General features: G+C 36.8%; 1 protein-coding gene and 1 long non-coding RNA gene across 2 annotated transcripts in view; one reads left to right on the top strand and one right to left on the bottom strand.

The window, feature by feature from the left end:
• Positions 1-14,184, top strand: part of LOC134797819 (uncharacterized) — a 644,098-nt gene that overhangs the window by 433,584 nt on the left and 196,330 nt on the right. The window lies entirely within an intron of this gene.
• LOC134797821 (uncharacterized) lies at positions 5,032-6,925 on the bottom strand. Its single transcript, XR_010145112.1, has 4 exons — positions 6,458-6,925; positions 5,981-6,064; positions 5,474-5,624; positions 5,032-5,211 (listed from the first exon to the last, which is right to left on the bottom strand). It is a non-coding gene; the product is annotated as an uncharacterized LOC134797821 (long non-coding RNA).

Raw genomic sequence — 14,184 nt, forward strand, 5'->3', positions numbered from 1 at the left:
GGCTGGCAGCTACCTCGGCCAGAGGATAAGCCTGGCCATCCAAAAAGGTAACGCTGCCAGCCTTCTGGCCACCATAACGCATGAAGGTGACCTGGGGAGCATTTTTTACTTATAAGCTAAGTTTAAGATTTGTTTTATTTTAGTTTTAATTTTAACGTTTAGTTTCTTGTTTTCATTTTGGTTGTTATTAATAAAGTAATTTTAAAAGTTATAACAAATTATAATTTTTGTCTATTTATTTACTCCAACTCCAAGAAACCTGTGCTTAAGTGGTTTAAATAAACTAAATTTTTTTTTACGCACGATCCCACGTGGGAACGTTATAAATCGTGTCATTCACGAGGACGCGTGCCTTGGTTCGTATTGTAACGGCATTAAAGGTTAGATTTGACAAATTCGCGCATTATCGGGCGTCATCGCGCAAAGAAATTGAGCAGCGCGAAAGCGCGATTAACATTGTCTCTCGGTGTTCCAATGCTGAATCTAGTGGGTCATTATCTATGTTCGTGGCTACCTACCGCTCGGGCGTTATTCCGGAGGTTTTAATACTTCGTCCGTTTTAATTGTTTTGCAGTGTTTTAAATTAATGGTGGATGTGTTGTTTATCTGACTTTCATTGACTGTGTATTTTCACATGAAATTCATCATCATCTTTCTGAAATTCTCCCGGTATTTTCCCAATACTTGCAGGCCAATTCGAACATGCACTGATATCAAATCGATATTAGAATGATATTGGAATCATATCATTTAGCTGTCCCATCACTTGGGTAGCCTACAGTCTGCTCTGAAAGTTAACACCTAGACAAAACATTTTATCAAAATGCTGTCAAATTAATAATAATTCTCAATGTAAATGTAAATCAAAGCAACCAGTACACCGTTAGATACCGCAATGCAGAAACTTTTCATAGAATAATCCCTTACAAATTTTCTTCGAAAATGGCCGTTCAATATTTCCCGATACTTTCATGGAACCATTCGTTAACGCTGCCAGAAACGTTAAAAATTAAACTTTGTTAAGTGTGGGCACCTGCCTTGCTTCAGTTTCATATTTGGTTAGGTTGAGGACAGGGTAGTGAGCGGATAGCGGTGCGTCAGCTTATGGATTAAGTTACCGTTTCGCTGACTATATTGCTGCAAGAAACGTCAAAGAAGAAATTTTATTCAGAAATTTATATTACTTGACATTTGTGGCAGTAATGCAGTCAGCAGCAATATTACATACCGACCTTACTGCCGACTGTATTACTGCGGCAAATTTCAATATCGATATTGCTGCCTGGATGTTTGACATTTGCTGCAGAAATGCTGTTGGCAGCGATGTCGCGCTGCAAACTGCTGCAGTAATTCTGGCGTTGACTGAATCCGAACGGGACCTTTTATTAAATACCGGCTAAGTTTCCTAAGCTAAGTTGTCACTTGTTTGTTGTTTAGTAATCCTACCGGATGCGCCAGATATACATGCGACATAGTGGAAGCGGATCTGCGCGAACTTCGAGTCAACAATTGGCGAGAGGTCGCATTAGGACCGAGAAAAGTGGCGCTGTGTTGTGTCGGAGGTCAAGTCTCATTTTGGGTCGCTGAGCCAACGGAGTAAGTAAGTAAGTAAGTAATCGCTAGCGCTTTTTCCGTGTCCAAACCCATTTCTGACAGCAAAAGATGATTGCTGGAGTCACATTTCGGGCCTCAACGATTACATCCAACTTTGGCCGTCAAACGCCGCCATTATTTATGTTTTTATCTCCCTTCTGTAAGTGGGTATAGGCCGGGAGCTTGCATTCGAACAAAGGTAGATATAAATAGTCCGCGCTACCGGCGGAACACTCAAAAAACTTGCTTACTGAGTCATAGGTACCTATATACAGTAAGCTGCAGAGATAGTTGCCCCCCCCCTCCCCTGCAAACACTAAGCACGGGTCACTTATGTCTTCAGCTCCGTACACTCCTAAAATATAACATCTAGCCGTTGCCTTAGTTGGTTAAAAGTTTTTCAATTGGCTACAATCCCATTCACTGGCCCCCTATTCAGACCTTCACCGATGAACAACTGTCAGCGGTCCACGCGATTTATGAAAAGTGTGCTACTCGTATCTAGAGTCCATCTAAGCTAACTCTGCACTATTTTTGGACAAAGTGCTACTATAAAAGACATATTTTCGTAGGAATTTGATGTTTATGACGGAAATTCCACACATTGTCACAACAAAGTCTGTGAAAACGAATGTAGCTTAGTTGTAGAGAAGTTCCCTTGTTCGCACAATAAAAAAAATTATGGGCGTCTCAAGGGCTCTTTCACAAGCCAATTGTAGTGACATCAGTTCATAGTGACATGACAAATACTTTGCAACATTCATAAATATAACAGCAGTACCTGGGTAAACATTACATTATAATAATGTTAAAAACAAATCACTACTACAGTATAATACAGTTGTAAAAGGTCCCCAATGTTTATAAATTGTACACCTTTTCTGGAGCGAGCTCTTAGACTATTTTACAACTGATTTTATGCTGTTAATGTTTTGTTGAGCAGTGAGCAGCTTTGTTTTAACGGTCCAAAGTTAAAATTAAGGTTTATTTCTTAATGCTGGTTTAACGGGGACTGTGAAGGGAAATTTATGACGTGAGTTTAAGTTGGTTTTTCTTTGAGGAAGCGTGTAATTGTTCTTTTAATTAATACGACCTTGACATGACTCGCAGTGCATCTCACTCACACTCGCAAGTCTTGTCATAACAAGATCAAAATCTTAACAAAATGACAAGTCAGAATCGGCCTCCTAAAAATTGGAGGATTGCTAGGCGAATATTATTACAATTATATTGCCAATATTACAATCTAGTTATTATCAGTATTGTTCCTAAAATACTGCAACTCATTTGTCACACAAACATTCAATCGGCACTGCAACTACCGTGGCCAAATTATATTGGTTCAGCGAAAGACGAGCTAATAGTAAAAAATATCAATCATACAATGTTACGCATATCGTTAAAACCATCCAATGCCACCTGATGGATCGGATGCAGTAATGATTTCATGGTTTTATAATAAAAATCTAATTTTACCTTATTCTACTATAAGTGTGGATCCTCGAACAATATTAGACAGCCGAACCTTACATATTTTGCTCCATAAATGAAATATTGTCTCAATAGGTATTAACGTTTTTCACAATACATAATTTGGGTGCAGTTTGAGATCATAATGTAATAAAAAAATAATGCGTTCCTTAAGACTAAAGCGTATGAATCAGAAAAATAGCTTTCGTTTATGTTAGTTCTGATTTATATTTTAACGTCAAACAATAAAATCGTACTTCTTTATATAATATAAATAACGAAAGTTTTGCTTCACAACTTTGTATAGTACTAACCATATATTTAAGCTTTATTTGTGTTAACAATAATGACATCAGTTGGTCTCTGAATAAAATGAAATTAAAATAGCGATCATTCGTTTTTATTTTTTGCATGTTTCTGGTCCAGCAGCAGCTTTGTTTCGTTAACGAGTCGAGCAACTGCGAGTGAGTTTATTGTGACGGCGAGTTGTTTGGTTTGATAAGTTGTTAAATTCTGTAGACTTATCCAACAGAACAGATTATATAATTCAACAGAAGTTTCATCATCATCCTATCAGGAAGGCTTGGTCACTTTTACTCCTGCCAGATGCTGGCTATCATCAGGGCTATTTTTACTTTTAACGCTGCAGCTCGAAACAGTAATTTGGTGCTCACCTTGAACAGCACCTGCGGTTTTTGAGTCACGAGGAACGTCTTCCAGGTTTTCGGGGGTCTTGAATTTTTTTCCTGTATTATCAACTGGAACATTGGAGGAGGAGTTATTTCTGCAGTACATTACCAACATTTTGCAATTTCCGTCTTTTTTTTCACACTCTCCTTCGCACTTTTTCTTTTTAATTTTCCAGTTTATAATGATCATAATATCAGGGTTGATTTAGATTTTACAACTTGTGGCTGTTGTTTTTAAATGGTTTTGATTTGACCTTATTGATCGCCTTGGTGAATGGCGCGCATCTCATTAGTATCTATGGTCAGTTTTGCCTTAAGTACAGGATAAAGAGACATTATTATCAAACTGCACAACGGGACTTAATCGCGTATTTAAGTTTTAAGATTTACCTCCGACGTTTCGAGGACGGCGTTGTCCTCGTGGTCTCGGAGAAGACCACGAATCTTAAAACTTAAATACGCGATGAAGTCCCGTTGTGCAGTTTGATAATGTTTAATAATCGTGAAAATTTAAATCAGTGTAAAGAGACATTATGTTTAGAACGCTTCCTGACGTTTGTTTTGTCCAGAACTAGCAAGAAGTAAGAAGTTTTAGGACATCAACATACATTAGAGGCATGCCACAGCCACCTGCATCCGTTCCAGTATACTACACATGAGTTCTAAACTATACTCAAGAGCAGAGGAACGGGTCACTTCATAGAATGTTCCTTAGTAGGTGACTTATTTTCATTACTGTTCATTGTATTTTGCAAATAAGTGTGTGAAAGGGTAAATTTGGGTGGCATTTTCATACATCAATGGGACAAATCACACTACTTTATTATTATTTTTTGATTTGAGTATGTAATTAGAATCTAGAAACACTACATTATCTTTAAACTTAAATAGTAGATTGTGTCACAAGGGTGCAAAATTACATATTTACGGCGAGGGTGTACATTGAATCCCACAAAACTCAATTAGACATTAATTAATCCTTCTATCTACATATTTTATAATATTACAAAACCTACCATGGTGATAGACTATAAGTAGCAATCTAACAATCCAAATAGTTCTAACTATAGAACTCCTCTGTGAAACTCGAACATAATATTATAATTATTTTCAACTCGTTACTCACGTATTATTAAGTCGAAAAAACTATGTGAAATCCGTAATTATAACCTGTTAATAATAATTTTAATGAATCCAAATGATGGTGTTGTAAATAGTGCCGTCAACTAAGGTTAGCTAATAATGATATCGACGATGATGGAGGACGGAGGATAATGAATGACTTTAAACTAAATGATGCCAAATATCTGCACGATGGTGATAAGATAGGTGGTGCAGAGGCCGACGAAAGTTAGTATGAAAGAGCCGTCGAGAGACCACACTTGGTAGATGGACACTCTGAAGGGACGATGATCCAAATATTCAACCGCTAGCTGCAGCTCCGATTGTAGTTCATCATCTGTGCATAAACATAAACAATATTTATCATATAATAATTATATATAAAACATTGTTTAATATTTTATCAATCCAAGTTCAAAAATATAGATTTTGTAAAAAATATAGAAATTTAGTCGAAAACAAGGCTTCTTTTTCAACCCTTTTTATATTCGATTCAGTCGATCGATTCACTTCAGTTCGTCGGTTTATATTAACAATACTTTTCCAAAATCATAACATTTGTACATTAGTACCTAAGGCGTTAAAATAAGGAATGATACCTTCGCAAAGGAGCAGCAAGTTACCAACGGCAGCTTTTAGTTTAGCGACTTCCCGATGAGCTAGCTCGCAGAAAAGCGCTGGTAGACAAGATGGTGCGGTAAACAAAACAAAGCCAATTATGGTATACACTTTATCGACTCCGACTCCACTCTGTAGGAATAAATAAAATATTTTTTTTTGTCTTTAATTTCTAAATTCGGTGTCGAAAGATCAGAAGAGACCTCTTTCTTTACCTAATAAATGAGTCGATGAAATAAAGGGTTCGAAACGTCGGGATGTGTAAATATTAATTCAATATACGCGATATAATCCGTTTCAATAGTTTTATTTCATGAGGCGATGAACTTTTACGGCTTTTATAGCTGCTGGTGGTTTGTTGTTGGTGGGCTGCTGCTGTGATAGTCAACCTTTGAAAGAACCATACCCGGACTCCCCTACATATATACTTTGAACTTTTTTCATTGATGTTACGCGTTCCTTGAACTAAGACGATTATCTATACTCACATCTTTGGAATATTTCAATGCTAAGGAAACATAATAACCGTTTATAATAAATGAAAAGAAACAGCAACACGTGGTAATAGTTATCTGAAAACATAAAATAAATTAGTAAATGCTATAATTTAATTAAATCTGATTGTAAAAGATGCATAACACAAATTTCTGTTTGTAGAAAACTTTGTTTTTCTTTATATTTCCTTATCTTCGCAAAACTCTCACCCTTTTCTGAGAATAAAAATTGTAATTCTTTGCACAGTCTATTGTCTTGATAGGCCTAAAATAAAAATTACACAATAACCCAACGGACAAAGGGTAGCGGGGCGGGGGTACCTAACTGGCGAGAAGTGGTGCAGAATGGGCAGAGTGGCATTCTCTTGTGTCAGATTCCAAGATCCTTTGTGGGTCACTGAGCCATTGAACAACAACCACAACAACAACATCAACAACAACAACACAAATAAAGAAGAAAACAGTTCTCACCTGCAGTTTATGCCAGTGGAATGTACTGGTAACTTTGTCAATCAACTTTTTGTACAATCTTAAGCTATCCCAAAGTATTTTTATTTTATCCTCTGTATTATTTATCGATAGGCTCAAGTTACTTGCCAAGGCTTGTCGAAGCAACCTTATACGGAGACGTAGCAAATCGAGAGGCAAAGATGACAATAAGCAATTAAGAGCGGATGCCAGCGTCATTATCGTCGAAGACAATACAAAATAAATGCTATTTCTAAGAATAAAAACACGTGTGAACCCAATAAATGTTTGTGTAACTAGTATTATGGAAAATATATATCCCGTTGCTGGCGTTATTAAAGGTAGATGATCGAAGCCCATTTCGTTATCTATCAGCTCGACTCCTTTTAGGAATTTAATAAAATGTGTTTGTTCTGATAGTAACGATAGAAGACCATTGGAACAGTATTCTATCATTAATGATAATATGAGAAAGATTGAAGCCCCGCGGCCAGCCAAATATTCTCCCGCATGAATGCAAAGTAAGTGAGGTAGTAAAAGGCAGTAGATCCAAGAGAAGATGCGCAATATGACGCGAGGGCTGACGGGGCAATAGTGGCCCAGGAGAACACGGATGCGAAGTAATGTTGCCAATGACAATCGCCCGCTGGAGATCTTAGCGTTCGCTAATTTGTACATTTTTACTGAAAAATAATAGTTATTTACGATACAAGTGCGAAATTTGCAACGAGCGGCGTATTTTAAAACACGACCGAAGGGAGTGTTTTAAATCGACACGAGTTGGGAATTACCTATTTGCACGTGCATCTTACAACGTTTTACAATACATAATTATGGTCCTTTAAATTTTCGACGTAGTTACGTAATGTGCTTAAAATAAATTATTGCACAGGGTGTCAGAATGGAGCACGATATGTACTGTTAAAACCTTCTAGTACTAATTAATGAACAAATTGGAAACAATCCGGTGACAAAGTATGGATCAGCACAGCTTGTAAAGCATGATGAACTTCTGTTTTTTTTTATTGATTGTTAGGACTAGTTAGAACAATATAGTAAATAGTATTTTTTTACAAATAAAACTAGCAATAATAACTTATTTACTAACCTAGATAGAATATTAAAAAAAAAACTGTGTGGATGCGCTTATCTAAAAAGAACAGCACTCTTGTCAAAAAAAGAATTTGCCGGAATCTTGGAAAAATGTATAGGTGTATTTTATAGTTTGCCAAATTCTTTAAGTATGTCAATAACGATAAAAGTATATCAGCGTTATTTAATTACACAAACGGGTTCACCGCGATACAATTTCATTGTTTTACGTTACATTAAATTTGTGTACAAAACGCGAGAGTTTAAAATGTTATATATCAGCGTTGTTTTATTTATGTAGGTAAAAACGCAGTTAGCTTAGGAGACTCGTAGTAACAAAAACAAATAACCTTGGCATTGTATACTTGCCTGAACAAACCTGAAAATAGACATCAGCTGAAACTCAAAATATCACTGCTAAGTATACTGACAGACAATTACTGATCACTTTATGACTAAGTGCTGTAAAGTGACTTTTTCTGGATAATTCTACGATTGAATTCCAATTTTTTCTGCACCTTTCCCTGTCGCTGGTGCCGTATGACTGAATATTGATCAACTTACATAATTATTATTCTATTTCTATTTGAAGCTTCATTACTGCATGCATTATAACAATCTATTAATGATCTAAAGAGACTACAAACCATGATATCATATTGCTTATTCTAGTCAATATAATGGAAATTCGTCTTAATTTTTTTATAACAGAGCAATAGGGGATATTACTGCAATGTTCTGCCGCCAGAGTGCAGCACTACAGACTCAGTAAATTCATAGACTAACTTATACATACTGTGCCTTAAACTGTTTTTTGACAAGTTATCACAGGCAATAAAATATGACATTGATGCATCAAGGCGGTTTGTTAACGAGGGTCTACCGGTAAAAGCGAAAATCGAAATTTAGTTATCTGCCTCTTTATCGCTCGAATATGCAAGAGTGATAGAGAGATTAGATAACGAAATTTCGATTTTCTTGTTTCGCGGTAGGCCATGTGTCAATATGGTTTGTTTACTGTATGTGCCACCTACGCAGAGCTTTGCCTAATATTCTCTATTAGTCACAAGTAATTGTTTCAAGAAAAAATCTAATTAGATACATTTTTGCCAACTTTTCTACCGAGTGAAACACAATATTTTTCACCGTACCAACATAAGGAAAATACTTACTAACTATAAAATATTACAAATTAAATCCAGATAAACCTACTTAATCATTTATCATTGAAAATCATCAGCTAGAAGTCAGTTCAACCAGCCAACATGAGGAAACAACTCAAAATTTGCATAATATTACTTACAGGCCTATTCGGATTTCGAGATAATCACAAGATCTTGAGACGATTTAGAGATCAAATAGATCTACATTAGATATCGACTTGATGTGACTTGGATATCTAAGTCATAACTTGTCGAAATCGTTCAAGAGGACCTCCAGAATCGCGGAAACGTCAAATTTGACATATCTATCTTACAAATATCTTTAAATTATCCGTATCGTAACTTGTTGAAGTCTAGTAGAAATCTAATTCATTTTTCGAATCGAGCCGTTAGCCTGTCTCGTGGATAAAATGCAACTTTCTCATCAGTTTGAATAATAAAGAGAGCGTTTACGAGTTGGTGTGGTGAAAAAGTTTTTTGTGGTTCTCAATTTGTCTGAACACCTAATTTAGTTACTTAACCATTTTAGGATTTTCTCGACCGATTCTAAACCACTTCCCTTTCCCAAATGTCGCGATTTAAATGTGACTCCATTAAAGTCCACTGTTGCCGGGCTGAAAAAGAAGGGTCCCCGCGGAGTCGTAAAATAAGCGTTTGTGTCGCGCTCCAGCTAAACAAGACGTTTTAGTTGTATATTAAATAAGTGCTTACTGCTTTGTGCCATACTTTTCTATTTTATATATAGTCTTGGCAAAATGCGAATATGGAAAAACTCTACAGTGAAAAAAGTGTTTGGTTTCATGAAAATTAAAAATTTGCTCGTTGAATCCCGCCCGATCTAGGTATAATCTACAATAAAAAAAAATCTTGTACTGTTTTCTAATCAGAACACGTTACCAAATATGTCCTTAAACAGATCTACACTATTTTTGTTACGGTTTTCAGTATACAGGATTGTATATCGAATTAAATTTTAACATTTGAACTTCAAACACCGCTCCAGTAGCCCGATGAACTACTAAATAACCTAAGAAACGAGTTTATAGCATAAACAAATGACCCTGCGACGGGACACCACCATTGCTCCTCTATAATTACGTTGAGTAACCTCCGCCTGGGGAGCGATCGCGATGAGTTAGAGTCTCCACTAGTGTATGAGGATGTGAGGTAACCAGGAAATGAGGAAAACTTTCCATTGTTCCGGTTGTTGAAGTTTAAAATTGATTTTTAACGCCATTGCTCGAAAATGTGGCATTAGATAGTATAAATCGTAGAAAAAAGCGCTGCTATACCGGGTGTGGCCTGTAACACGAGCAAAGAATTAAAACATAGATTGTACTCCTCAAACCGTGACACTTTAGTTCAACAACTTTTAAAAATTATGAAGTATTTAGACTATCTATTTTTCATACAAAATAAATATTATCTTCAATGGACGCCATCGCCACGCCATATCATTGTGATTGACATTGCTTGTCACGCCTTAAACATAACAAAATTCGCAATACATTGCGTCTTAGAATAAACTTTAAAGTGTATTAAAAATCAAACCACAAGTTATTTTTTAAAGTCGCTGAACAAATGTTGGTCAGTATGAGGAGTACAGCCTACAGTTTAATTTTTTGCTCATGTTACAGGCCACACCCGGTATATACCTGAACTAAGAGTCCGACAATGCTACACTTTTAATTTCCATGCATTGATTGACACTCAACCAATCTCAGCGCACCAAGTTCATATCTTTTAAAAATAAAAAAGGTTGTTTAGAGGTCCTGCAACTTTTCGTGTAATTCATATTCATATTCATATTTTTATTGATAAAGATAATTAATTACACGTCAAAAATACATATGTCAATCATAATTCATTAATTATAAATTAAAAATCAAAGTACATACAATGTAGACATCAGAAAAATTCAATAAATAATAGTTTTATATTAACAGTATTTCACAGCGACCAAAAAATGCCAATAATAAATTTCACACTAAAATACCTACTGCAAACATGAACTTTACAATTTACATATTTACATTTTGTGTGTGGATCGATGACACTTTATCGAAAAATTCATCGATGGTGTAACAGGCCATTTCTAATAATATTTTTTTGATTTTATTAGCAAATGTGATGTCACTAGGGGCATCTCTGATGTCGGCAGGTAACGCGTTGAATAATTTGACTCCTAACACACCGACGGATTTCCTGGCTTTAGCGGTAGTATGGGGCGGGACCAAAAGCAGACTTCCCCCGCGCGTGCTTCTACCTGACTGCTGCTCACGGGTTTTATACGAGCTGAGATTACTTCTAACATACTTACATGCTTCTAAAATGTAGACACTAGGTAAAGTTAGGATTTTATATTTAATGAATAAGGCCAGTGCTGAGTGGTCGTAAGGTTTCCCCGCGATTATTCGTATTGCTCTCTTTTGGAGCTTGAACACTCGCTCGCGATCAGCCGCTGTCCCCCACAGATCGACACCATAAATCAATATCGAGTGAAAATAGCCGTAATATGCTTTTTTCATATTTTCGTCTGAAAGTGTCGGGGCCAGTCTCGATAGTGCGAAGGCTGCCGAAGATAACTTGTCGCACATAATGTCTATGTGGGCTGACCACGTCAGACCAGCATCAATAATAAAGCCTAAGTATTTAATTTGGTCAACTTGAGGTATTGGGGTGTTGTCAATACTTATTTTTAACTCTGTTTGGGACTTTCTAAGTTGGAAATGTATCAAGTTGGTCTTGTCCACATTTAACAACATACCGTTGGCACGGAACCACCTTGATATCTGGGTCATAACATGACTCATCATGAGTCAGTTTTAGCGTAAGATTTTCAATACTACTATCGCTGACTATGATGCAAGTGTCATCTGCGTAAGTTACGTATTCAGCATCGGAGCTAGCAGCCGTGATGTCATTAACAAGCAACAGGAATAGGTAATTACCAATCGTGGATCCCTGGGGCACGGCACACTCGCCTGTGGGATCCAGACTGGACTTGCAGTTTAGGACGTGGGTGCGCTGCACTCGGTTTTTTAAAAACGACGCAATTAATTTGTGAAAGTGACCCCCCACCCCATAGCACCACATTTTTTGTAGAAGGAGCTGGTGATCAACCATCTCGAAGGCGCGCGACAAGTCGCAAAAGACGGCTGCGACATGCCGCCCGCCGTCGAGATGGGCGAGCACCCGCGCCTTCAAGTCGCGCGCCGCGCTCACCGTCGACCGTCCCGCTTGGTACGCGTATTGGTGTTTATTAAGGATGTTATTATCTACAAGGTGATTCATAATCCGCTTACTTAGTAATTTCTCAAAGACTTTGGAGATAATCGGTATCAGCGCGACAGGCCTAAAGTTCTTAAGAATATGCATCTCGCCTTTTCCCTTGTAGATAGGTTGAATTTTAATAATTTTGAGAGGATCAGGGTACACCCCTGCGAAGACGCAATCATTAAACAACTTCAGTAATAAAGATACTAAGGCGGGTGGGAGATATCCGAGTATGTTAGTAGTCATATCGTTGCTATCTTTAGATGGTTTACACTTTATTTGCTTTAATGTCTGAATAATTTCGTCGAGGGTAAAAGGTCTAAATTGAAACTCTAAGAGCTCAGCCGGTAAGTATATTTCTAGGTAAGCGAGCGCATCCCTAGGACATGGTTTCAGATTGTTGGCATTTGCAGTAGTGTAATACCGGTTTAGCGCTTGCGCGGCAGCGGTCGCACGCGCCTCAGTGCAGTCGCCTTCCGACCTGCTCACGAGTACGTCTAGCGCTCCGCTCCCGCATTTGTTGTTATTGCACGTCTCGGACGCTATAACACGCCACACACCCCGACACATGTTGTCACATAATGCTATTTGTTTATTTATGTACTTTGTTCGAGTCTGTTTTAGTTCGAGGGAATAACGGGACTCGAGTCCTAACAAGTGGAAATACACATCAACATTACCCATAGATAACCTTTGTTTACAAAGACGAATCTGATTACGTAATTGTCGCAAAGTGTCATTGGCCCACACACTGGAACGATTTTTTACGGGACATTTCTTCACTGGGAAGTGTACATCAAAAGTGTGTTTGATAACATTTAAAACAGACTCACATTGTTTACTAGTGTGACGTCTAGGTTCTGTTGTATTACAAGGTGATAAATAAAACTCAGTTCACTCAGTCACGTGTGCTCCCCGACCCGCCTGTACGCCATGACAGTTGACAACAGAATGTCGACTTGCAGGTAGTTCGCATTGCACTTTTATTGTATAAACGTCACATCTCTTCCTTTTTATAATGATTTATTTAATTTATTTTTTGCGTTAGCCATGCAACAATAGTTCAGTCATCTCACATCTGTTTATCTTATAACTGCTAGGTTAATTTAGATTCTAATTCCGACATACTACCACCGGTTCGGAAAACAGCGTTAACCTCAGACCCGAGAAGAACCGGCGGAAGAAACTCGGCGAGGTGTGGATATATTCATTTCTCAACAGTTCAACAATAAACATTATTTAACAATATAACCTTGGAATATTTACACTATTCCTAGTATCTCTCTCAGTTGCTTAGCGGTCAGCTGGAAGAGATCCTTTAAAGGGATGAGTTCGCCTTTGTACACATTTATTCTATTCTCTTATTGTTATGTACTTGTTTAGCGTAATAAAGTGTTTTAATACAATTATGGTTTTACTTTTACAATATCAGTCTCTCTCCTTCTCCTTTTTTCAGTTTTGAATTTTGAGTCTGCTTTCTTTTATTCAAAATGATAATAACTCGAGGTTTAAATATCTTACGAGTTTAACCTTAATTGATACATATTTTCTTTGGATGCTTACACTTTTCTAGGTATTTTTATTAGCGTTCAAGCTATATACATGTTTCACACAATTAATACCTATTTCGTGAATTTCCAATAAAATTGTAACATACAGGTCGCTTTCCAATAACATCTCGTACATGTACATTATTTATTGGCAACAACTGATTTCCTCAGTTTTACTTGGCTGTTTGATAGGTAATATAGTATAATATATAGATATAATGCAATTTATAATATACGTAAATGGTCCAATGTTAAGTAAGGTAAAAAGTCATGCCAGATATCACAACCTATTTAGTTTTACTTGTGTACTGGTATGTTATTTACGCAAACCATGATCTATACAAATAGATTTCTATTACTCGGGTAAAATGATGTAGGTACCTACATATTTGACCGTTATTATTATAAATTGCATTGGATACATTATTTTATTACCGTTTTTTAATTATAATACTTGCTGAATACAGTATTGACCTCAATTATAGTCAAGTATGGTATACCGACCTACTGTTAATCTAGCAACTTAATGTTACTTATACAATGAATGATATTATTTATGTTATGAAAACAACTTTAATCCCTGCTTACAATTGGAAGTTGATTTTAGCCTTGACTATAGTCTACAGTAGCCCTTGACTACAATATACAC

Source organism: Cydia splendana, chromosome 15, assembly GCF_910591565.1.
Source record: "Cydia splendana chromosome 15, ilCydSple1.2, whole genome shotgun sequence".
NCBI lineage: Eukaryota > Metazoa > Arthropoda > Insecta > Lepidoptera > Tortricidae > Cydia > Cydia splendana.